Source organism: Rattus norvegicus, assembly GCF_036323735.1.
Source record: "Rattus norvegicus strain BN/NHsdMcwi chromosome Y unlocalized genomic scaffold, GRCr8 chrY_unlocalized_25, whole genome shotgun sequence".
In the NCBI taxonomy this organism is placed as follows: domain Eukaryota; kingdom Metazoa; phylum Chordata; class Mammalia; order Rodentia; family Muridae; genus Rattus; species Rattus norvegicus.
In genome coordinates, this window is record NW_026947384.1 from 245,352 (window position 1) to 272,521 (window position 27,170).

General features: G+C 37.5%; 1 long non-coding RNA gene across 2 annotated transcripts in view; it reads right to left on the bottom strand.

Annotated features, from left to right (window-relative positions):
* Positions 1-27,170, bottom strand: part of LOC134484661 (uncharacterized) — a 41,686-nt gene that overhangs the window by 6,758 nt on the left and 7,758 nt on the right. For both annotated transcript variants that reach the window (XR_010062257.1, XR_010062259.1), the window contains exon 2: positions 90-147. This is a non-coding gene — a long non-coding RNA (uncharacterized LOC134484661). The remainder of the gene's footprint in view (positions 1-89; positions 148-27,170) is intronic.

Here is a 27,170-nt window from a genome sequence, read left to right on the forward strand (position 1 = left end):
GATGTCTGAACTAGATGCACATCTCTGTCCCAGATATCTGTGTCAGAAACAAAGTGCACTATAGGAATTCAAATCAAGGAGGAGTTTACCTTGAGATGCCATGACGATACAATACTTGTTGTCCCTCCTTCCTCAGGACTATTTTTCCTGGGGAAAAAGAATGAAAGCCATTAGCTCTCAGAAAAACAACTGTAAACTTCCGAATACCTGACTTTTGGAATAAAGAAATTAATGATAAACAACCTCTGACTTCCAGGAACCATAACAAGCAATGAAATCCAGATGCTACCGAGAGGCTCCCACCTCCTGAATCCCATATGGGGAAGGCTCAGATCAAGGCTATGTGTTCAGTGAACCCTCACAACCCCTACACAGCACTCCTTGTGCTTTCCCATGTACCACATATTTCTTCGTTTTTTAAACTAAAACTTCCTAGGCCAACTTCCTTCTCCCCATCTCTGATATCTACATCTTCTTTGATCTTCCTCACAAATAGCTGTTTACACTGAAATAAAGGCCAATTAATAAACCCTAGAGGTACTGAATGAATGTCTGAGAGGCAGTTGCAGTCTGGAAAACACTGTGACATCACAGGAGAAGCTAGGGATCTCCAGTATACAAGAGATTTTTCAGGGCCAGCCTAATGATGATGTCACTGAGAACTGCCATGGCCTACCTGCTAAAGAGCTTTCTTTATATTGACCAGATTCTAAGGTGACCTTTCCAGGTGTGTCTCCTTTGACACAGTGGACACATTTATGTAGAACATCACTCTAAAGCTAGACAGTTCTCTTTGCTTTATTAGTGGTTACATGCTCTAAATGGAGAAAGTTATTACGGGTTTCGCATGTGTAGAAAAGATCTAGGAACATGAGATGTAGGACAATCTTCTGGATTATAATTTTATTCCCAGTTCCATTCCTGTGACAAACAGTTCAATTTCCTAAGTTCTATCTGTTTCCCAAAGGCCATTGTTTCCCTACAGATATTTAATTGAGTGGATTTTGTATTTCATTTACTAATTGTTCATTCCTTGATAGGGCACATTATAGATATTCCTGAATATGTACTCAAAAATTCTGTTTTGCAATTCTAGTTTTTTGCAATGATTTTCGCAACAAAGCTGCTCAAGCTAAAGAGTGAATGTAATAGTGTAAATATTGTGTTCCTACTTCAAGTGATAAACTCCCAAATTTTTATTTTATGCAAAAATTACCTGACATCAGTAAATCAAAGGACAGCATGGACTATAGCATGCGGTTCTGTAGTCCCATTAGGTATCATTTCTGGAATATCTACCTTCCTGTGTTCCAAGGGTGAGACTTCAGGCTTTTAGATATTTTACCATGATTCTTTATTCAGGCCATACAAAAGATACAGGATGATGGGAAGGGAGAGGAATGCCTTGAGGCCCAGTAAAAGCTCAACTTCGATAGGCGCATAAGAACAGGAGGGAGTATATTTGGTATTGGCATTTGTGGATTCTCCATTCTTGACCTAGGACCTCAGAATCCATGTTAAAATTTCAACTAACTTCATAGATGTATAAGCCATCAAATATATGTACATATATATAAAAATAGATATAGATAAATAGATATAGATATATAGAGATAGAGAGGAGATAGAGCTAGAGACAGAGGCAGAGATAGATAGATAAATATATGCATAGATAGATAGATAGATAGATAGATAGATAGATAGATAGATAGATAGATAGATGATAGATAGATGGATAGATAGATAAATAGATCAGACACCAAAACTAGATACAATTCAGATTAATAAAGCTAAGAAGTGCATGCTGCCAGTAACAGGTTATAGATCTTCCCTGAGAGACACAACTAGAGCATGTCAGTTACCGAAGTGAATGCTAGTGGCACATCAGAGAATTATAAACGGACCTCTTGTTGATAAATTTTCAGAAAGGATTACAAGAGCTGAAGAGGCTATCAACCCCATCAGAACAATGAACAAGAACTTTCTGGTACTATACAGATAATCAAAGACTGTACATGGACAGACCTATTGCTCCAACTGCATATGTAGCAGAGGATGGCATTGGTGGGCACCAAAAAAAGGAGAGGACCTTGGTCCTCCCTAGGTTTGACTCCCAGTTCAAGGATATGTCAAGGGAGAGTAAGGGTGGTTTAAATGTCATGGAATGGAAACATTTAGGTCTCTTATGGAGAGGAAACTGGGAAAGGAAATAACATTTAAATGTAGATATAGAAATATCCAAAAAATATTAAAATTAGCTTAAATTAAAAAAAAATTATGAAAGAGATAAAAGTAAATAAAACTGCAAGGTAATCAGACATATTGATTCAGAAATCTAGAGGGACACTGTTAGGGAATGGTAGTCAGCATAACACTAGTCGAAAGACTGATATGATTAAGTCTGAACTAGAAGCATTTCTCCCTCCCAGATATCAGTGTCAGACACAAACTACAGTGTAGAAATCATGTACACGAAGGAGTTTACTCTGAGCTGAGGATACAATACTTGTCTTTCCCTTCCTCCTCAGGACGTTTTCCTTCTGGAAGAAAAAACAGAAGCCATGTGCTCTCAAAAAAAAAAAAAAAAAAAGCTGTACCCATCCCAACACCTGACTTTTGGAATAATGAAATTAATGATAAAAAAAAAAAAAAACCTCTGACTTTCAGGAACCATAACAAGCAAGGAAATCCAGTTGCTACTAAGAGGCTCCCACTTCCTGAATCCCATATGTGGAAGGCTCATGTGTTCAGTGAACCCTCACAAACCCTACACGGCACTCACTGCACTTTCCCATGTACCACATATTTTTTTTCTCATTTTTTTCAAACTAAAACAGAAAGCCAACTTTCTTCTACTCATTTTTGTTATATACATCCTCTTTGTTCTCTTTCCCAAATGGCTGTTTGCACTGAAATAGAGGCCACTTAGTAATCCCTAGAGGTACTGCAGGAATATATGTGATGCAGTTTTTTGTGACATCACAAAACCTAGGGCTCTCCAGGGTACAAGAAATTTTTCAGGGAGGGTCAAATGATGATGTCAGTGAGAACTGCCATGGCCTACCTCCTAAATAGCTTTCCTTACATTGACCAGATTCGAGTTTGCCTTTTCCAGGAATGTCTACTCTGACACAGTGGTAACATTTATGTACTACATCTCTCTACAGCTGGAAACTTCTCTTTGCTTCATCAGTGGTTACAGGCTCTACATGGAGAAACTCAGTTAGGGGCTTGTATTGAGTAGAAAAGATCTAGGAACATGGGATGTAGGAGATTCTTTTGGATAATAATTCTATTCCCAGTTCCATTCCTGTGACAAACAGATCAATTTCCTATTTTTTCCCTGTTTCCCACAGGCCATTTTTTCTTTACAGATGTTTAATTGAGTGAATATTATATTTCATTTTCTAATTGTTCATTCCTTGAAAGGGGTCTTTATAGATATTCCTGAATGTGTACTCAAGTATTCTGTTTTCAAATTCCAGTTTTTTGGCAATGATTTTGGCAACAAACGTGGCTAAGCTATGAAGTGAATTTAACAGTGTAAATATTGTGTACCTACTTAAAATGATAAACTCCCAAATTTTTATTTTATGCAAAGAAATAACTGCCTGAGTAAATCAAAGGACAGCGTGGACTATGTAGTCCCATTAGATATGATCTCTGTAATATCAACCTTGTCGTGTTCCAAGGGTGAGATTTCAGGGTTTTGGATGTTTTAAAATGATTCTTTCTTCATTCCAAAGATAAGATACAGGAGGATTGGCAGGGAGGGAAGAACTAGAGGTCCAATGAAACCTCAACTTCATTAGGGTCATAAGAATAGGAGCGAGTCTATTTGGCATTGCCGTTTGTGGATTCTACCTTCTTGACATACCTGCTCAGAATCCATGTTAAAATTGCATGTAATCTCATAGTTGTAGGAACCACTGATATATATATATACACACATATATACACACACACACACACACACACACACACACACACACATATATATATATATATATATATATATATATATATATATATATATATATATATATATATATATATATCAGCCACCAAAACTAGATAACTAGATAAGATTGATGAACCTAAGAAGCACATTCTGTCAGGAACCAGATATAGATCTTCCCTAAGTGACACAAAAAGAGCATGTCAAATACAGAAGTGAATGTGTTGTTGCAAAAATATAAAAATAAAAAAGTTGTCTTATATCCCGCTATCTCTGGCACTGTAGTTTCCCAAGTCTCTGCAAGATATCTTGGTTGAATACATCACCACTTCTCAGCTGCCCAGTGTCTCTTATTGCCACACATGTTTTTACACTCAAAACCTCACATGAAAGAACACACAACACAATAATCTTTGACCCAATTGATAAGATATAGTAGCCCACATAAGCATACAAAGCCTGGTACGATCCATACCTTAGGGACAATAATAACAACCAGTAAATACACAGAGCAGTATCTTAAATTCACCTGCCATGGCTTCTCACCCTCTCCTCTTCCTGTCTCTCCTTTTTCCTCTAGTCTCTTCTACTTCCTTCAAACTTCATTCCTGCCCATACTTCCTTCTCTTCCAATGATAGGCCTGCTTCTATCCTGTACCTGCCCCTCACCTGTACTTCACAAATTTAATGTGAAAGCTGTTCTGTAGAATTCACCTGAGTTCTGAGTACAGGACAAGGCAGCTGTCCTTGGAGCAGTGGATTAGCATCAAAATACAGATAACTTTAGTGTAAACAACGTTTCCCCCTTTTTGTCCAGTTAAACAGACTTTTCATTTATATATATCAATTGAGTAAGATTATTACTATTCTACAATTTATAAAGCATTTGATATACTCAAAACCCAGTCTGTCACTATATCAGTTAGAAAGAGCATTTAGTTCTTCATTCCAGCTTCAGAAAGGCTTAAAATCTATATTATGTCTTGGCTAGCTTGTATACTATCTGATAACTATCCAGTAAAATATGTATATTCAGAGTTATACAGCCTGATAAGCAATGAGGCTATAATCAGTCTCCTACCCCGTCAGAAATCTGAGAGTGACCAAATATCTATACACATAGGATGTCTTAGAGGGCTTCTAGAACTGAGAGGTTGTAGAGACAAATCTCCAATAGCACAATCCCCTGTTAGCAACATGTGAGCTTAAGTCTTCAGCCTTCTGACACAAGATCAACTGACAGCCTATTGAAAGGCGGACTTGGAAGGGCTGATTACCCTGTATTGGCAGGGTTTATCCCTCAAATCCTCTGCATAATTTGTCCTTTTCTGGATAGCATTAATCTGCATATGAAACAGGCATTTTTTTCCAGTGACTGCCTAGCCACAAAGTATTGCCTCATTTGGAGGTAGAGATGTTCAAATTCTTCATTAAATTTGCCAAAGGGGAACAGTTAGGAGAAGATATGACTCAACAAAAGATAAGTAATAACTTTAAATCTCAAATTTTGTGGATTTCTTACATTTTTGAAAAGCATCTATCTATCTAAGACAATCTGGACTGTTGTCTTTATATCTTAATTTTTTCTTGATAGTACTCTTACAAAGTCAGATGCATGACTTTAATATTTCAATCTTAACTCACAGGTTTAATCAACTCAGAAGTGTGTAATGACAAAAATAATAGAACTGGCTCTTGTAATTTTAAAATTTTTTCAAATTATTTCTATACCCAAACAAAGATAAGATTAAGCTTAGTTACCAAATACGATTATGACTGTAACTAAATCTAGCTTATTCCTCCCTGCTAAATTTCAACCAATTTTCAATTCTTTATAAAAACATCTTTAGAATAACCACTTCCAGCCCCACCCCACAAATTCCAGGTAATTGAGACAACGGATCCACCATAACTTCTTCAAGTTGTACATGGGCGTAGAGATATCCTTACGTGTAGGGGGTAGGAAAAATGAAACAAATGCGATAGCCGATATGTCCTGACTGGACCCAGCTGAAATTCACTGAAACCAGGATTCCAAGTAGGTACACTCTACAAAATACAACTCTCAGGAAAAAGGTTAAGAATCGATATATCTTTTGTTTGATTCTCCCGAATATATATTTGATAGCCGTCTACTGATATCAAACCTGATCAGTATGACTCTGTGAGGTTTCCAGAATCCTAATCACAATTTTTAAAAACACAAGGACAAAATCTTTCTTCCAAAATACTCTGTTTCTTAATCTGAAACCAGAGAAGCTTGTATCTTGCACTCTCTCCCAGAGTAATAATATAAGCATAAAACTCAAAGTCACACCCATCCTGAAGATTAAACATTTTTTAAAAAAGGAATTTATGTATAAAATGAGCCTGATATAACTCAGTACTTGGTGATATCAGGAAATAAACCCAAAGTTCCCATGGAGCCCATGTTAAGAGAATTTGAACTTGCTATTGTCGTAAATATCAAAAGTAACCACAAATCATCGCTAAGCGTCATCAACGAGCCATATAGTGGGATAATTCATAAAACTAATCAAATACCTTCTATCAATTCTAATATCAATAAGAAAACTTCAAACCAGGACTTTTGCCCAAAATATCTCAGTCTGTAAAGCTCTCTACCTGAAGCCACAGATTTTTCTTTATCGTTAATAACTTCTACAATATATGTCTGCATTCACTTTCCCTGTTGTTACAGACATTTCATCAAAACTCTCTACTTGGTAGTGCCTAATTTTTCCCTAAGTTCTGAGCAGTAGATGAAAATCCCCACCTGATTCAGGTAATCTCTCTACTCTCTTCTTTCTTAAATAAAACTTAATCACTTGTTAAAAATACCTTAATAGAAGAAGTATCTTGTGTAACTAGGATTCCCACACAAAATTCCCCTGTGGAGCCTATGTTAAAAAGAAAATGTGTATCCTGAAAGACTTACTAAACAACTCTCATTAAAAAGCAGCTTTAATCTCTTAACTCTCTGAACTGCCATTACTTATCACACAGCAGGGGACCAACAGCCTGTCAGCCCTTGCTGCTTCCCCATTTTTGTTTTAAATTCTGCTCTTAAGTTATCAAGAATTAATATGGCACAGGTGTCCTCTTACTTAGAAAATAAAAAGGTTCTCTCAACTTTTTGATTACTAGTGGATTCTTGCCCATCACCTTGTTTTGCCATCTGTTGTTGTAAAAAAAAAAGAAAACTTGTCTTTTACCATGCTATCACTAGCACCGTAGTGTCCTAATATAATAGGTAGATATCTTGGTGAAAACACATCCCTACTCCCTGTCAGCCCAGTGTCCCTTGCCGCCACACACTTTCCTATACTCAATCCCTCACATAGAAGACACACATCACAAAAATTTTGACCCAATTGCTAAGATATAATTGCGCACTTAAATATACAAAGCCCTTTACCATCCATCCCTTAGGAACATTAATAATAACCTGTAAATACACAGACCATAATAGTAACCTCACCTGCCATGACTTCTCACCCTCTCCTCTTCCTATCTCCCCTTTTTCCTCCAGTCTCCTCCTCTTTCTTCAAACATCTCTCTCACCCATTCTTCCTTCTCCTCCAATGACCTCCTTCTTTACATGGTAAAGAAAAGTTCTTTACATAGTACAAGTAAAGAAAACAAATTACTCCCAAAGCCTCCTTCTATCACGTACCTGCCCCACACCTGTACTTTACAAATTCAATGGGGAGGTGGTTTTGGTGAAGTCACCTGAGTTCTGAGTACATGAGTAGGCAGCTGTCCTTGGGGCAGTGGAATTAGCATCAAAATACAGATAACTTCAGGGCAAACCACAGCAAATAACTTTGATATCCTAGTGAAATCTTTCAAGCCATGTAAAACTGCAAATGTGATAATCTAGTTTCTTCTCATGCTTGATGCTGAAAAGAGTGATAGTGTATGAGAAGAAATATTACATAGTACACGTAAAATAAACAAATTACTCCCAAGGCCAACAAGGCTCATAAGTAAGCAATTTGTTATAGAGTAACAAAGAGTAAGCAAAGTAGTTTTCTCATTCGGTTTCCATTCACTGTAGGCAGCATTTTGAATTTACAGAGAAATGGTTGATATTGTATCATTTATCTTTAAAAGTACTCTAATAAGAATCTTTTAAAAAGCACAAATCTAAATATGTGTATAAAAATGTCATATCTACTTTAAATGATCAGAATGCACACCTGTGATTGTCAATCCTTATTAAATCCTATCAGGGAGCTGAGGGTACAACTGGGACAGAAATCAGTCCTCAACAGTCCAGCATGTGTTACAGTCACACCATTAGCCTGTGCCACCATTGTTCTTGATCCCTGGCCTTAAAAAGTCCCTGTCTTTTCGAACTTCAAATTGTTACGTAATTTTTTTTTACATCAGAGGCAGTAGTTAAAACATGTTAGCCAGCTTAACAAACAATTTTATTTTTCCAAATGCTTTTTAAGGGTGCTGGTCGTCACTAATTATTCTACATTTCCTTTGGTGATGGTGGAAGCACTGGTCTTCCACAGAGGAAATTCCTAAAAGACCTCGACCACTATTATTGCAAATGCCAATGATGTTGCTCCCTGAGTGGTGGTAAGCTCCAGGAGGATTTTTATGTACTTCTTAGAATTAGAGAGATATGAGGGGAACAACCGAGCGAAACGCTGCATGAAGTTCTCAGTACAGTTGGTCCTTGGGGCTATGACTCACCAAAGAGCAATGAGGCTGTTCTAAAGAGTGGGCCATACCCCAGGATTTTTAAAATGTTGTGCCATTCCTCCTTCACAGCACTTGGCAATACTCCATGTCAGAACCAAATTTGAACCATGCTTTTACCCTGGATAGAATTTCAAATACTATACTGAATAGGGAGAGTGGGCAGCCTTACCTTGTCCTTCACTTTAATGAATTGTTTTAAGTTTCTTTATATTTAGCTTGACGGTCATTACAGGTTTCCTCTCCCTTGCTTTTACCATGTTTCTCCATAGGACTTGTCTCCCTTATCACTCACACTCTTTTATCATGAAGCAGGGCTGGAATTGCTTTTTCTGCATCTAATGAGATTATCATGTAATTTTTTTCCTTCAGTTTCACTTATAGTGGATTATACTGATGGATTTTCAGAATTTGAACCATCCCAACCTCCGACTAGAAATTAAAAATTACCCAGCATAACCTACGGAAGTACTCGCCTGCATACTCTAACAACCCCCCCCCGAAAAAAACAAAAACAACATGAAAACAAAAAAAAATCATTCACCCTACAGAACAGATTTTATACTAACATACACACTCAAACATCCCACCCCAAAAAAAAAAAACAAAAAACAAAAAACCAAAATACATGCAAGCAAGGAAACCCTGCACCCACAACATCAAAATAGCATGAAGTTAATATCACTGGTCATTAATACCGTTAAGCATTAGTGGCCTCTATTCAACAACAAAAGGACAGAGGTTAAAATAATGGATGTAAAAACAGGATCTGTCATTCTGTTGCATTCAAGAAGCACACTCCAGCAATTGAGATTGACATAACCTTAGACTAAGGTGTTGGGACATGTTTTCCAAGAAATAAAACAAGAAACAAGATGGTGTAGCCATTCTAACATCCAGCAATAAGACTTCCAAACAAAAGTAATCAAAAGAGAAGGGGAAGGACACTTCATATTTATTAGAGGAAAAACCCACCAAAATGGCATCTCAATTCTGGATGTCTATATCCCAAAGACAAAAGTAGCAACATTGGTGAGAGAAATATTGCTGAAGCTCAAATATCACATCGAACCTCACACATTAATAGTGGGGGCATCAATGTCCCATCTCACCAAGGGCAGGTCATTGAGACAGAAACTAAAAATAAAACAATAAAAATAGAATATATAACTGCCAGGGGTTTCAATTAATCTGACCTCACTCATATCTACAGAATATTTCACATGAACACAAAAGTACACACTTTCTTTTCTGTACCTCATGGAACCTTATCCTGAACTGATCATTTTCACCCTCAATAAACAAGTCACAACAGACACAGAAAGACTGTGCTAACCATTGGATCTTCTCAGATCACCATGGATTTAAACTGGACTTCAACAATAACAAAAAGTCTATAAACTCATGGATATTCAATAGCTTGCAACTGAAGAACCACAAGTTCAGAGAAGACTTGAAAAAAAAAAAGGTTCCTAGAATTCAATGATAATGATGGCATATCGTCTCCAAACTTAAGGTACATAAGGAAAGCAGTGCTAAGAGGAAAGTGCACATGCAGCACAGAGCAATTTTATAAAGAAATTGGAGAGACCCCATACTAGCAGTTTCCCAGCACACATGAAATCTCTAGAATAAAAAGAAGCAAACATATATTAAAGGAGGAGACAGATAGAAATGATCAGACTCAGGGTGAGAGTGATCCACCAGAAACAAAAAGAATACAAATATTAACAAAAACAAGAGCTAGTTCCTTGGGAAAATCAACCAGACAGACAAACCCTTAAATAGATAATGTAATACGAGGTAAGACAGCATCCAAATAACAAAATCAGAAATGAACAGGGAGACACATTGATAGACAAAGATGAAAGTCACAGAATCCTTAGGTCTCACTTCAAAAACCTGCTTTCTACAAAATTAGAATCTGTGAATTAAATGGATGTTTGTGTAGATGAATAACACTGACCACAGGTAAACTAAGGTAAGATAAACTATGTAAATAGCTGTACAACCCCTAAAAAGACACAAACAGTAATTGAAAGTTTAACCACTGAAAAATTCTCAGGGCCAGTTTCATTGAGCGCAGACTTCTACCAGATTTTCAAAGAATTCTCAACCTACTCCAAAACACAGAAACAGAAGGAAAATCACCAAACAGATTCCACGACACCACTGTCGCCCTGACACCGAAATCACAAAATGACTCAACAAAGAAAGAATTTCAGACGAATTTTCTTTACAGACAATGGTGGAAAAAATACTAGGTAAAATGCTCAAAAACAAAATGAAAAGCATTTCAAACTGCCATTCAGTGCAATCATGTAAGCTTTCTCCTGAGGATGCAGGAGTGGATCAATCTATGAAAACCCATTAAAGTGATCCACCATATTAACAAACTTAACTGAAAAAAAAATTGTGCCCTCTGCACTTCAAATTAACGTGGGAGCTCCCCTTGGATTTAACTTTTTGGTAGTTGCATATCATAATATATATTTTTTTAATAAAATACATATATATTTTAATAAAGTAACATATTAAATTGTTATATCCTAACATCATAATATATAACTAATATTAATATACTATATTAATATTAACATGTATTTATACATTAAATTATTATATGAATAAGGTAAATATAATTAATATTAATATATTATGTTACTATATTAAATTAATATATTGATATAATAATGTAACGGATATATTACATTAATATATCAAAAATAATATATTAATTATTAACATATTTAATATGATTTATTAATATTATTAATATTCACTATTACTCAATGGTGTGAAGGAGCAGAATTAAAGAAAGAAGGAAAAAATGCAAGACTATCTCTTAAATGCTGAAAATGCTTTTGACAAAATCCATCGTCATTCCATATTTAAGGTCTCAGGGAGACCAGGGATGTCAGGCACATACCTAATGTAATAAAATACTAAAATAAATACAAAAAATATTACATAAAATGCAATATAGCAAGCCAACAGTTAATATCTAAATAAGGGGTAGGGAAGCAAAAGGCAATTCTACTAAATTGGAGAATGAGAACAGAGTGCACATCTCGCAGCATCCTTTCAGTAAAGTCCTTAAATTCCCAGCTAGAGCAATAAGACAACCAAAGGATGTCAAGGGGATGATATCGCAAAAGGAGAACTCAGTGTATCGCCATTCACACATCATATAATAGTGAACATATGTGATCCAAAAGTTTTACCAGAAATGACCTACATATGAAAAACACCTTCAGCCAAGTGGATGGATGAAAAATTAAATGAAAATAATATGCCATGCAAATGACAGAGAGGCTGAGAAGAAATTATGGAAGACATGCCAATCACAATGGATATATATATATATATATATATATATATATATATATATATATTATGAAATATAAATTAACTCTAACCTAGCACATCAGAAGCATATCTGGTGTGAACTCCAAGTCTCTGAAAAGAGACACTGAGGAAGGTAGCAGAAGACAGAAAGACCTCCCATGCTCACAGACGGGTAGGATTAAGAGAGTTAAAGAGGCCATCTTAATTTTGGGTGTAGATTCAAAGTTCCTATCTTGCAGTCAGGATGACATGGTTGCCAAGGTGCATGCAGGAGAAGAGGCAATCTTGCAGTCACATGTGGAGTCAAAGATGACATCATCTTGCTGTTTGGGTGTCACATGGTTGCTCATTGTGCACATGTGACATCATTGGCTGTGGAAGCAGGGTCAACCTGAAACATCTCTGGCTTTCTACCATGCAGATGGTGTTACAATTTCTAAATCACATCAATCACCAAAAATAACCAGGGTAAAAACCTGTGACAGAGGGATGGCAGCCATTACTGGAGAAGGAAATGGCTTTGATGTCCCTAAGAAAAAACTGCTCATGCCATGGCCATTCAGGCAAAGCAAGCATAATGGGATGAGGAGATCTAGATTTAGAGACTGAATGTTTAATGTTTTCTTGGGAAATTTTAGCCTACTCACGACGGTTCACTGTTATCAGAAAATTTTTAAAGTGGAATAATATGCAGGTATGAGCAATAAGGACATTGTGAAGCTGCAGTTAACTAAGTGGAACAAGTTGAGAAACCTGAAACTCCTCTGGGTGAGATCATTGAAAACCTTGAGAAAAAGGAACACTGGGCATGGATCACTGAAGAAACAGATATCCACAGAAAATACAAGAGACATGACTGAGGAAGAAACAGCTGTATCTACTGGACTATGGAGCAATGGTTAGAGCCCCTACAAGGGGTGATCTCTATTAACAGAAAATTTGATTCAGAAATACTGTTGAGGAAAACTTGTTGGAATTTCCAAACCCAATGACCCATAAAGAAAACACACAATTTGGTTATTATAATTATAATCTATAAACGTGTATTGGGTAGATCCAACGTTACCATAACTTATACTCCAACCATAAAACCCCTGCTACATGTGCATTCTTCAGGCCACATGGATTGTTTCCATCATTACTTCCTCCTCTTTTTCTTCAGTACTCTCCCTTCCCCTCTTACCCTCTTCTGCCTCTCTACCTAACCCCACTGTCATACCTCCGGTACCAACTTTCCCCTCCGGCTATCTGTAATAGGCTCTAGCATTTACTGACCGGTTAAAATGGGAAGAAGTTTCATATGTGATCACCAGTGTCCATGATAGAGGGCTAGTAGGTGGGGGGAGACCTCCTTTGAGGAAGCAAATAAATATCAGGATACAAATTGCATTTGCTTGGGAAGAGCAAATCTGTATAATGCTATCAATATCTGTCCAGTGGATTGTGAGAAAATGGGGAATATTCTTCCTAAAGACCCAGCTATACTACACCTGGTCTTATATCTGAAAAGACCTCTGCCATGCAGACAGTACACGTGCTCCATCATGTTCCTAGTGGATTTCTTCATAATGAACAGAAAATAGAAATAAGCCAGATGCCCCTCAACCAAACAGTGGCTACAGATAATTTAGTTCATTTACACTATGAAATACTATACACATATGAAAAATAAGGACCCCAGCTCTGAAAAAAAGAAAAAAAAAAGAAAGAAAAATAAGGACATTGAGAAGCTGCGGTCAAGAAGATGGAGTGAGAAAGTATTGTCCTGAATGAAGTAATTGAGACCCAAAATAACATGTATATATTCATTAAAAGAGGGTATTAGCCATTAAGTACAGAATTCACACACTAAGTTCTATGGAACCAAAGAGGATAAACAATAAGAAAGGGCCAAGAAAAATGTTTGAATTCCACTCAGAAGGAGGAACAAAGTAATGAGAAGAGGCAGTTGGAAGGAAAGGATTGGGTGACTGAGGGGATGGGAAGGTAAGTAGGGTTTGAGAATCATTTCTTGGGAGAGTTGAGCAAGAGGGACAGAGCGCCAAGAGAATAAACTGAAATCAGTGACTGTCCAGGGTGGGTGCTATCTCTATGATTTGCCAGCAATCTGGGATGGGTGAGGATACCCTGGCGTCCATGAGGGTGACTTTAGCTGAGACTCGTAACAGTGGGGATACGGACACCGAAATGGTCAATTTCTGTAGCCACAGAGGACCCAAGGTGGAAGGATAAGGAACCAAACACATCCCCAAAATTTTGACCCAGAAATTGCCCCCTCTATAAGAGACACACGGAGAGAGATGGAAGAGGAAATGAGGAAATGGCCAAAGGAAAAGTGGCCGGATGTGAGACTTATCCTATGGACAGACGGCAAACACTGACATTATTAATGGTCCTTTCTTATGTTTGCAGACGGCAGTGTAGCATTATTGTCCTCTGCAAGGCTCCAACGAGCAGCCGACTGATACAGATGCACAGGCACAGGGCTTGATATCAGACAGTGCTCAGTGAGTCTCACTAAAGAGCTGAGGGAAGGACTGAGAGAGGTAGAGGAGCACAATGGTTCTCACATGAGTTCAGTAAACCCGTTGCCTGTCTGTGGATCCTGTTCTCCTACCCGGGCTGCGTTTTCAGGACCTAGTGGGAGACGATGAGTCTAGTCCTGCAGAGACTTTATGTGCCAGGAGACGGGGTGTACCCAGAGGGGTCCTCTACTCAATAAGAGTAGAAGGGGAGAGGATAGGAGGAAGAACTGTAAATGGTGAGTGCCTGGAGGAGTCTGGTGACAGGGCAGAATTCAGAATGTTACCTGGTGAATATATACAACCATTCTAACAAGGGGCCAAGGCATGACATCATGGGGGTGGGGCATGACATCATAGGGGTGGGGGAATGACATCATAGTGGTCGAGGCATGATATCCTGAAGCCAAAGAGAAAATAGATGAAACTAGAAAAAAAAATCAGCCCAAGAGGGAAATGAGACCTAGAGACACAAACATGGCAGGTGTTTACCTATGCATGGTATCGGCTGTGAGATAAATCATATTCCATCTACAATCCACAAATGCAGAGAGGACAAAGGAAAGGAGAAGGCACCTTGAGAAGAAAAGCATCGACCTATCTGAAAGGAAAAACTGGAACAGGTTCTGTGAGTGAGTGAGTGCGACTGAGGACAGGAGCAGAAGTTCAGAGGGGAAGATGGAGGGATAGCGGGGTGTAGAGAGAACCGGCCAGAAATAGAGGACATACAGGTTAATGCAGAAACTCGATGGAAGCACTGGTTAATTCATGATGTCTAGAGGGCCACGTTCCTGAGGATTTATTCTGACAGAGAATGCAGAACATGAACCTGCAATCCTTTGAAATCGAGCAAGTAGGACCTCAGGGTTGGGTATGGGGCACATTCAGTGGAGTCGATTTCTGAGTAGGTAAAATGGAGATCACTGAACAACAGACTGATGCTGGGTCAGAGATTATAAAGATATAGCAATAGAGGACTTCCTGGTACCTTAAGCCTGCAACTGATGTAAGTGCACACAAAAACCCCTTCCTGCTCTCCAAGGTTCGTTTAGCCCTCTTGACCCTGAGTAAATTATATGCACACAACCATAGCGTGTCCCTGAATACCTTCTAACAGAGCTGTGACACTGAAATCCTTGGAAGACACCAAAATTCACTTGCACGCAGACCAATATTCTGCTGACTAACTGTTTCCTGGGTCCACTTCATCCTTTCACACGTTTTATGCACCTGGACACTCTAGGTAGGAGACAAGAGATGAGTGTGTGTGTGTGTGAGTGTGTGTGTGTGTGTGTGTGTACATAAGTGTGTTTGTGTGTGTGTGTGTGTCTGTCTGTGTCTGTGTGTGTATCTGTTTATTGGTTATCCTCTCTGTGTCTGTGCTTCTGTATATTTGTGTGTATACGTGTGTGTGTCTGTGTGTTTGTGTCTGTGTATGTGTGTCTGTGTCTGTGTGTTTGTCTGTGACTGTCAGTCTCTCTGTGTGAATGTCTGTTTGTCTAACTGTCTATGTCTCTTTCTGTGTGTCTCTGTGTATCTGTGTGTGTGTACATACATATGTGTCTGTGTGTGTGTTTGTGTGTTTGTGTATATGTTGTGTGTGTTAGCCATGCATAAGCTAACCATCCTCACACAGAATGTCTGGATTGCTTTTCTTTATAGAATGTTGGCGAATCTTTCTCTTGTCCTAAAAGACCACTCTGGTTCTCAACTCTCTCTGTGAAGCCATGACAGTTTGAGTGATTTTCATGTGAGAGGAGTCTGTCCTATTGAAAATTGCTTTCCTGGATACAATATCACTTAAAAAAAAACACATCTCAACATTTATTTTCCTTATAACGTGATCCCTCGAGGGGATTTTTCCATCATCATTATCATCATCATCATCATCGTCATCATCATCATCATCATCATCCTCATCATCATCATCATCCTCATCATCATCATCATCATCACTATTATTATTATTACAGGACTATTCCATTATATTGTTATCTGTGTTGTTACCAGTGTGCTAAAGTTCATTGATGGCAGAAAGAAAGATTTTGTTTCATGTGGGTCTTGGACAGCCACGATTTTGTTCTTGAAACTGAAAGATTTATTTGCATGCTCCCATGAGTAAATACATGCAAGTACAGAAAGTTCCTTGGTCTTCTACATGAGAGTGACATCCTCACATAGTCCTCAGATCTACATGAGAAACAGAGAATTTAGATGGGCAATGAAAAGTAGGGTGATCAAAAACCAAGTTGGGGAGAAATAAGACAGTTTTCCACAATGTTTCAGGCTTTGGGGATTGGTAGACATTACACAACCATCTTATTATTCATAGCAGAAATAGTCAAAATTAATAAAGGCAGAAATTTTAACAACATATTTATGCTGGCTAATTTAAATTCCCATATTTCATCTGTGGAACATTATATATTCTCTTTCAGGTTCTTCTTGAAATTATTTGAAGAAGTGAAAACTGGTATGTGTTTATCTATTCACATTCATAAAGCATCACCGTTGCTCTAGTGATGAACAGACTGCACAACTGTCAAGAGACAGACTGACTTTCTTGCCAAAGAAAAAAATCTTCACCTTCATGGAGGCAGTTTCATTCTTAGGTGCAGAAGTTTAAAATCCCCTGAGAATGCTTCCTACAGGTACCATTTCCTGTATATTGTAATATCCTAGAAAATGGGTTTCTTTTTGCATTTTATTTCAAGTGTTAAGATCTACAAACAAGTTTTGAGTGCGTGTACTATTTGTAGATGTAGTCTTTTTTCTTTCCTATAGATGGATTCTGGTTTGTGGACTCTCAGGCATTTTCTGATCCATCTCTCACAGCAGGGGCTGCAAATGAGATGAGTCTTAATCAGGAATAAAGGAAAGAAGAAAGGTAAGGTAATAGATGATGCCTTTATGTAATTAACCCCTCTGAGTCTGAGATGGCTGTTGTCATCAACCTGTATATCTAAACTTTAACTTTGAAACAAAGTACACTCACATGAGTTTAAGCCTTTGTACTTTTCATTGTGTAAATATATGCAATCAAGAGAGCTTTCAAAGTAATAAAGTTGTGTGATGTGTGTTACTCATTTAACAGATGCCCTTGTATAACTTAAAAGAATATATAAATGGTTTTCCTTCATGTTGAAGGTAATGAAGACAGTGTCTCTTCTAACAGTATATGTAGTAATTTTGACAACTATTAAATTAAATATGTTCATATCTTGACAAAACATCAACCACAATTGCTTATGGGATACTTCCTATACTTTCTCAGTGTTTTTTCCTAAATATTGACTTTAAAATGCAGTTAGCAGAATTGATATTGAGGAGGATGGGAGGGAGAGAGGAAACTGAATGAGAGGGGAGGTTGGGAAGGGAGTGGCCTTTGCAGGAATTAGGTATAGGGAAAGCAGGGAAATGAGAATGGAAGATAACCTCATACTAATACTGTCCAAACTCTTCCACAAAATTGAAACAGATGGAGCACAACCACATTCCTTATATGAATCCACAATTACTCTTATACCTAGCCCACACAAAGACTCAGCACAGAAAGAGGACTTCAGACCAATTTCCCTTAGGGATATTGATGAAAAAATTCTCAATAAAATTCTTGCAATCCGAATATTACAACACATCAAAAAAATCATCCATCATGATCAAGTAGACTTGAACCAAGGGATGGAAGGATGGTTTAATATAGGAAAATTCATAAATGTAATCCATCATGTAAACAAACTCAAAGATAAGGAGCACAAGGTCATTTCATTAGATGGTGAGAAAGCATTTGACAAAATTCAACAACCCATGCGAATAAAAGTCCTGGCAAAATCACGAACTGAAGGCTCATATCAAAATAGAGTGTAAGAAATATACAGGAAACCTGTAGCTAACATCAAACTAAATGGAAAGAAACTTGAAGCAATCCCACTAAAATCAGGGACTAGACAAGGCTGCCCACTCTCTCCCTACTCATTCAAAACAGGACTCCATGTTATAGTCAGAGAAACCAGACCACAAGGGGGTCAAACTGACACAAATTGGAAGGGAAGATATCAAAATATCACCATTTGCAGATGACATGATAGTATATACTTAAGTGACCCAAAAGTACCACCAGAGAACTTCTTAACCTGATAAATAACTTCATCAAAGTGTCAGGGTATAAAATTAACTCAAACATACCAGTAGCCTTCCTCTCCTCAATGGATAAACAGGCTGAGAAAGAAAATATTGAAATCACACACTTCACAATAGTCCCAAATAATATAAAATATCTTGGTTTAAGTTTATTCAAGCAAGTGAACGATCTGTATGACAAAACGTCAAGTATCTGAAGAAAGAAATTGAGTACTATCTCAGAAGATAGAAAGAGCTTACATGCTCATGGATAGACAGGATTAATATAGTAAAGATGACCATTTTGCCAATCAATTTAATTTTACACATTCAATGCAATCTCCATCAAAATTCCTACTCACTTCTTTAATAGAGATAAAAAGAGAAATTTCCAAATTTATTTAGAATAAGAAAAAACTAGAAGAGATTAAACTATCCTCCACAAGAAAAGAACTTCTGGGGGAATCATCACCCCTGAACTCAAGCAGTATTCCAGAGCAATAGTGATAAATACTGCATGGTATTGGTAAAGACACAGATGGATAGACCAGTGGATTAGAAGTGAAGACACAGAAATGAACCCACACACCTATCATTTGATATTTGGAAAAGTAGATAAAAACCATTCAAAGGCAGAAACATAGCATTTTCCAAAAATAATTCTGGTTCAACTGGAAATCAGCATGAAGAAGAATGCAAATTATCTCATTTTTATAACCATGTACAAAGCCTAAGTCAAAGTGAATCAAGGACCTACACATCAAACCAGAGGGAGAGGAGAAGGAGAAGGAGAAGAAGAAGAAGAAGAAGAAGAAGAAGAAGAAGAAGAAGAAGAAGAAGAAGAAGAAGAAGAAGAAGAAGAAGAAGAAGAAGAAGAAGAAGAAGAAGAGGAAGAAGGAATTTAAACAGAAAGAGAACTAAACTTCCATTCTTCCCCATTCCCTCTCTTCCTCAGCTGTTGTTTAGGCAGTTGTGTTAGTGAGACGTTAACAGTGTAATTTCTGGTGTTACTTTGAGACACCAATTCATAGTAAATTTTAGTCTCTTAAAATCTTCTTCAATGAAGTAAGACACCCATGGCTACATCATTCTCTATTCTCCAGCACTTCGCTTAGTTCCTTTGAATAAGCAGTGTCAATATTATATAGGGTCTGTTCAGATAGATGTAAGTATTTTGAGTTCTGGAGGGCCACAATTGTATCATGCTCAGTGGACAGCACCTCACAGATCTCCTTACCTATTAGTAAGCCCTTGAAAGAACCCAAGGCCTGCATATCACCTTATCTCTAATTTGGAAGTTATCTCCATTGGATAATCATGTGAAAATGAAAACTTAGTTTTCTCCAAGGGAATATCACTGGGTACACAAACTAATTTTAAGGGTAGACTGCGTATAAAGCACTAAGGGAACTGAACATCATCTTTGGAGGATCCTTGTCTCATTATGGGTCAGGACTTTTTCTTCAGAATGTCTTTTTCATTTTGTTTTATGTTTATTTATCTATTAATTTTTGCTCTGTATGTTTTGTGTATATATTTTTCCTGGTTTTATGTTTCCATGGAATTCCAGAGTGTGTGAATGGAAGTCTGGGTCTCCGTGTCTGTATCTGATTCTTGAACCTTGTTTTGGCTCTTTTCTATATGCTTGTTTTGTTCTACTCCAATTCAATAACTTTCATTTTATTTTTATCCCTTAGATGATGGTTTGTTTTCTAGTGAGAGTCAGAAGGATGTAGATACAGATGACAGGAGAGGAATAGAAGGGGGGAATAGACGGTAATCATAATTCAAATATTTTGCATGAAAAAGTCTAATTTTAAGAAAAGAATTTTAAAAACATACTTTCTGGGGCCTGTCTGCCCCCTTTTCTCAAAATCCTTACTAGTTTCATATAAAAAGTTAATGAAAATATTTTAAATCTTTTCCAAGGCAAAGAAAATTGTTTGTTTACATCTGATCTGGAACTGCCACTATGGGAGTGAAGCTTCTGTAGAGTTGCAATAATGCAGTAGGAGAGTCTATAAATGCTTTCAGAGAAATCAATCCACTGAGGTTCAGCGGGAGTTTCACATGATGGATGTTATAAATTTTAAGTGGGAAGATATACATTTTCGATACTTCAGTTTTCATGAAATACTTCAAGATCAAATTACAAGTAGTATGGAATACAATCATAAAATAGGTTTGTTCCTTTGAAAATTTCAAAATTACCCCAAATAATACTTAAATATCATTAATAAATCAGAACATATTGTATCCTAAACCCATATAAACATGACAATTATGAAATAGAAGTAGATGCGTATTTGTGGATAAAAGCTGTTTCTGGAGAGGCACTATTTTATGTCTGGGATAATTTCACTTCTTTGGTAGATGGGTTAAATCAAAGTCTGATAATGAAGACCTTGCTGTAAAAGACCATTCTCTCACTAAGGGACTCTAAAACCCTGTTGTATAGAGTGCTAGCATTTCAATGTATCTCTTAATGACACTCCATTGGTTAGATGTGCCATATTTCCTGTATTCATTCCTCTGTGGAAGATCATCTGGGTTCTTTCAGCTTCTGGCTATTATAAATAAGGCTACTATGAACATAGTGGTGCTCATGTCTTTGTTATATATTGGGGCATCTTTTGGGTATATGCCCAAGATAGGTGTAGCTGTGTCTTCAGATAACTCAATGTCCAATTTTCTGAGGAACCTCTACACTGATTTCCAGAATGGTTATATCAGTCTGCAATCCCACCAACAATGGAGGAGTGTTCCTCTTTCTCCACATCCTCTCCAGCATTTGCTCTCACCTGAGTTTTTGATCTTAGACATTCTCACTGGTGTGAGGTGGAATATCAGGGTTGTTTTGATTTGCATTTCCCTTATACTATAGTTGTTGAATATTTCTTTAGGTATTTCTCTGCCAATTGATATTCTTCAGCTGTGAATTCTCTGTTTTGCTTTGAACCCCATTTTTCAAATGGTTATTTGTCTCCCTGTAGTCTCACTTCATGTGTTCTTTGTATATTTTGGATATAAGCTGTCTATCAGTTGTAGGATTGGTAAAGATCTTTTTCCAATCTATTGGTTTCCATTTTATCCTAACAACAGTGTCCTGTACCTTACAGAAGTTTTTCAGTTTTTTTAAGATCACATTTGTTGATTCTTCATCTTAGAACATGAGCCTTTGGTGTTTCGTTCAGAAAATTTTCTCCAGTGAGCATGTGTTTGACATGTTTCCACACTTTGTCTTCTATTTGTTGGAGTGTATCTGGTTTGAAGTGGAGGTCCTTGATCCAGTTGTACTTATGCTTTCTACAGGGCAGTAAGAATGGATTGATCTGCAATCTTTTACATACTGACCCACAGTTGAACCAGCACCACATGCTGAAAATGCTGTCTTTTTTTCCATTGGATGGTTTTGACTTCTTTCTCAAAAATTAAGTGACCATGGTTGTAGGGGTTCATTTCTGGGTCTTCAATTCTATTCGACTGGTTTATTTGCCTGCCTCTGTCACAACGCCATACAGTTTTTTTTTTTTTTTTTTTTATCACTGTTGCCCTGTAATACTGCTTGAGTTTAGGGATAGTGATTCCCATGGAAGTCCTTTTATTGTTGAGGACAGTTTTAGCTATTCTGTGTTTTTTTTTTTTTATTCCAGATGAATCAATGAATGTTCTGTCTAAATCTTTGACGAATTGGATTGGAATTTTGATGGGGATTGGAATGAATATGTAGGTTGCGTTTGATATAATGGCCATTTTTACTGTATTAATCCTGCCAGTCCATGAACATGAGAGATCTTTCCATCTTCTGAAATCTCCTTCACTTTCTTCAGAGACTTGAGGTTCTGCTCATATCCTCATATTTTTTACTTACTTGGATAATGTCACCCCAAGACATTTTATATTATTTGGGGCTATTGTGAAGGGTGTCATATCCCTACTTTCTTTCTCTGCTTGTTTAGCTTTGTGCAGAGTTATTTTTATACTCAGCCACTTTGCTGAAATGTTTATCAGGCTTAGTAATTCTCTTGTGGAATGTTTGAGGTCACTAAGTATACAATCCTATCAACTACAAACAGTGCTATTTTAACTTCTTCTTTTCCAATCTATATCCCTTTGACCTCCTTCAGTGTCTGCTTGCTCTGACTAAGATGTCTAGAACTATATTGAATAAGTTGTGAGAGAGTGGGCACCCTTGTTCAGTCCCTGATTTCAGTGTGATTGCTTTAAGTTTCTCTCCACTTAGTTTAATGTTAGTTACGGATTTGCTGTATATGTTTAGGTGTGGGCCTTAAATTCCTGTGCTTTCCAGGACTTTTTTCATGAAGTGATGTTGAATTTTGTCAAAATCTTTCTCAGCATCTAATGAAAGGATCATGTGGTTTTTATCTTGGAGTTTATATAGTGAATTATGCTGTTTGTTTTCTGTATATTAAAGTATCCCTGCAAGCCTGGGATGAATCCTACTTAAACATAGTAGATGATTGTTTAATGTGTTGTATGAATAGGTTTGCAAGAATTTCATTGAGTATTTTTGTGTTGATATTGATAAGAGAAATTGGTCTGAGTTATCTTTCTTTGTTGAGTCTTTCTTTGTTTTAGTTATAAGAGTAATTGTGACTTCATGAAAGCAATTTGGTAGTACTCCATCTGTTTCAATTTTATGGAATAGTTTGGACAGTATTGTTATGAATTTTTCAATGAATTTTGGATGGATTTCTGCACTAAACCCATCTAATCCTGGACTCTTTTTGGGTGGGAGAGTTTTGATGATTGCTTGTATTCCTTTGGGAGTTATGGGTTGTTTAAATGGTTTATCTTTTCCTGATTTAGGTTTGGTATCTTGTATTTGTCTGGAAAATTGTCTTTTTTTTTCCAGATTTTCAAGTTTTTTGAACCTAGGCTTTGTAGTACAGTAATTTTTTTTAATTTCCTCTGATTCTGCTGTTCTGTCTCCCTTTTTAATATTTGATTTTGTTAATTTGGACACACTCTCTGTATCCTCTGCTTAGTCTAGCTATGGGTTAATATATCCTGTTGATTTTTTCAGAGAATCGGGTATTGGTTCTGTTGATTCTTTGTATGGTCCCTTTTTTTCTACTTGGTTGATTACAGCCCTGAGTTTGATTATTTTCTGCCTTCTACTACTCCTGCATGTATTTGCTTCTTTTTGTTCTAGAGCTTTTAGGTGTGCTGTCAAGCTGCTGACATATGCTCTTTCCTGTTTCTTTCTGCAGGCACTCAGAGCTATGAGTTTTCCTCTTAGCACAGCTTTCATTGTGTTCCAAGAGTTTGGGTGTGTTGTACCTTCATTTTCATTGAATTCTAAGAAGTCTTTAATTTCTTCCTTTATTTCTTCCTTGACCAAGTTATCATTGAGTAAAAAAATTGTTTAACGTCCATGTATATGTGGGCGTTCTTTCCTAATTTTTATTGAAGAACAGCCTTAGCCCATGGTGGTCTGATAGGATGCGTTGGATTATTTCTATCTTTCTGTATGCTTTGAGGCCTGCTTTTTGACTGATTATATGATTAATATTGGAGAAAGTGCCAGGAGGCTGTGAGAAGAAGGTTTATCTTTCTGTTTTAGGATAGAATGTTCTGTAAATATCTGTTAAGTCCATTTGGTTTATACCTTCTGCTAGTCTGTCTATATCTCTGTTTAATTTCTGCTTCTGTGATCTGTCCAGTGATGAGAATGGGGTGTTGTAATCTTATACTATTATTTTTTGCGGTGCAATATGTGCTTTGATCTTTAGTAAGGTTTCTTATGTGTATGTAGGAGCCCTTGTATTTGGAGCATAGACATTTATGATTTTGAGTTCATCTTGGTGGATTTTTCCCTTGACGAATATGAAGTGTCCTTCCTTATGCTTTTTGATGACTTTTGGTTGAAAGTCGATTTTATATATTCTTCAGATCATTTGCTTGGAAAATTGTTTTCCAGCCTTTTACTCTGATGTAGTGTCTGTCTTTGTCTCTGAAATGTGTTTCCTGTAGTGCAAAATGCTGGGTCCTCATTACATATTGTGTGTCAATCTGTGTATTTTTAGTGAGGAATTGAGTCTATTGATGTTGGAGATATTAAGGAATAGTGATGGTCACTTTCTGTTATTTTCATAATTGGAGGTTAGTTTATGTTTGTGTGCTTCTCTTCTCTATGTGTTGTTGTGAAAAGACTAATTTCTTGCTTTATCTATGGTTTTACTTGAATCCTTGTGTTCGGTCTTGCCAGTTAGTGTCCTTTATAAGACTAGATATGTAGAAAGGTATTGTGTAAATTTCGTTTTGTCATGGGATATCTTGGATTCTCCGTCTTTGTTAATTGAGAGTTTTGATGGATACAGTACCCTGGGATGGTGTTTTTATTCTCTTAGTGTCTGTATGACATCTGTCTATGATCTTCTGACTTTCATAGTATCTGAAAAGAATTCTGATTTAATTCTGATAACTTTGCCTTTATATATTACTTGACCTTTTTCCTTACAGTTTTTAACATTTTTATTTGTTTTGTGCATTTGGTGTTTTGACTATTATGTGATGGGAGAATATCCTTTTCTGGTCCAATCTATTTGGAGTTCTGTAGGCTTTGTGTATGTTTATGGGCATCTCTTTCTTTAGATTAGGGAAGTTTTACTCTATAATTTTGTTGAAGATATTACTGTCCCTTGATGTTGACAGTCTTCACTTTCTTCTATACCTGTTAAGACTAGGTTTGATCTTCTCATTGTGTCCTGGATATCCTTTATGTTTTGAGCTAGGTCTTTTCTGTTTTACATTATGTTTGACAGTTGTGTGATTCTTCTGCTCCTTAGATTATGTCTTCTATGTCTTTTATCCTGTTGGTGATTCTCACTTCTATGACTCCTGGTCTCTGTCCTAGGTTTTCCATTTCCAGGGTTATCTTCCTTGTGCTTACTTTATTGTTTCTATTTCCATTTTTAACTCCTGGGTGGTTTTGTTTATTTCCTTCTCCTGTTATGCTCTTTTTCAAGTAGTTCTTTAAGGTAGTTTTGTGTTCCCTCTTTCTTGCATTATATTTGTTTACTTCAGTTTTTTCTATTGTCCTGCATTTTCTTAAGGGAGTTACTATTCTTAACATCCTCCATCATCATGATAAATGTGAAATTAAATTTAGATCTTCCTTTTCTGGTGTGTTTAGATATCCAGTGTTTGTTTTGATGGGAGAATTGGGTTCTGTTGAGCCCAAGTAGTCTTGGTTTCTGTTGTTTGTGTTCCTGTGCTTTCCTGTGGCCATCAGGTGGTCTCTGGAATTAGCTTGTCTTGCTCTTTCTGACAGTGGCTTGACCGTCCTGTAGGCTCGTGTGTCAGGGCTGCTGTAGACCTGTTTTCCTGTTTTATTTTACCCAGTTAAGGGAACAGAGTATTCTGCTCTCAGGCATGTAGTTGCTCCTGTCTACTTACTTTCAGCTGTCCCTGTGGGCGGGAACCAGAAGGAACTTCCCATACTTCTCCTAGGTCCCTCTGTGGGGGGAGGGGGCACAGATGGTACAAGGTGTTTTCCTCTTGAGTCAGGAATCTGGGCAGAGAGTAGTCTCCTCTGATTTCCCAGGAGTGTCTGCTTCTCTGAGGCTCTAGTTACCCCACCATCATGATTTGGGTACAGGGAGCTGTTTGACAAGATCAGTTCCGATCCAGGCACAGTCTGGAACATGGTGCTCCAGTAGATTTACTCCTCCTCTATTCCAGAGTCACTATGCAATTTTGTCTTGGGCCAGAGATGTGGGTAATTGTGGGCAGAAGTGGTAGTCTGTGTGCATTGTATGCTCAGTATTGCCCACACTCCTGGGTGATCAGCTCTCTCTCCCACAGTTTCTAGGAGAAGGGAGCTTTGTGCTGGAATCAGCAAGGTTCAGGAGCCAGCTTGAAACTGGAAATGCCTGATCCCAGAGGAGTTCTGCCTTTGCATGTCCTGAGTCAACCAGTGAGCTTGCTTCAAGCAGAAAAGTTGGAATCACCTCTTCTCTCAGGCCTGAACTCACTTGTTTCAGCTTTCCATAAGGGCTGCAACCAGAAGTGTCTTGACCCTACTGCTCCTAGGTTCCTATGCACAGGAGGCCCAGATGGAGCTAGGTGTTTTTTTTTCTTGAGTCAGGAATTTGAGCAGAGTTCTCACGGGTTTCTGCCCCTCTGACAGTGTAATACTTCCCCACCGCTCATGACGTTTGGGTGTAGAACACTGTTTGGACAAGTTCAGATTCAGCTGCAGTTTGGACTGCAGGGCTCCTGCAGATTGACTGCTCCTATATTCATGTATCCAGTGGCACTATGCAGTTTCCTCTTGGGCTAGGGATCTGAGCATATGTGGGAAGAAGTAGCAGGGTCTCCTCGCTGAGGTCTCAGTATTGCACACTCTTCTGGGTGTTCAGCTCTTGTCCCACAGACTTTCCAAAGGATTTCAAATGTTCACTCCCTATCTTACAGGTCCTCAGTCTTTCCAGTTCTCCTCCAAATTTTGTTTGAGAAGATGCCTCTGGTTAAGGGGAGGT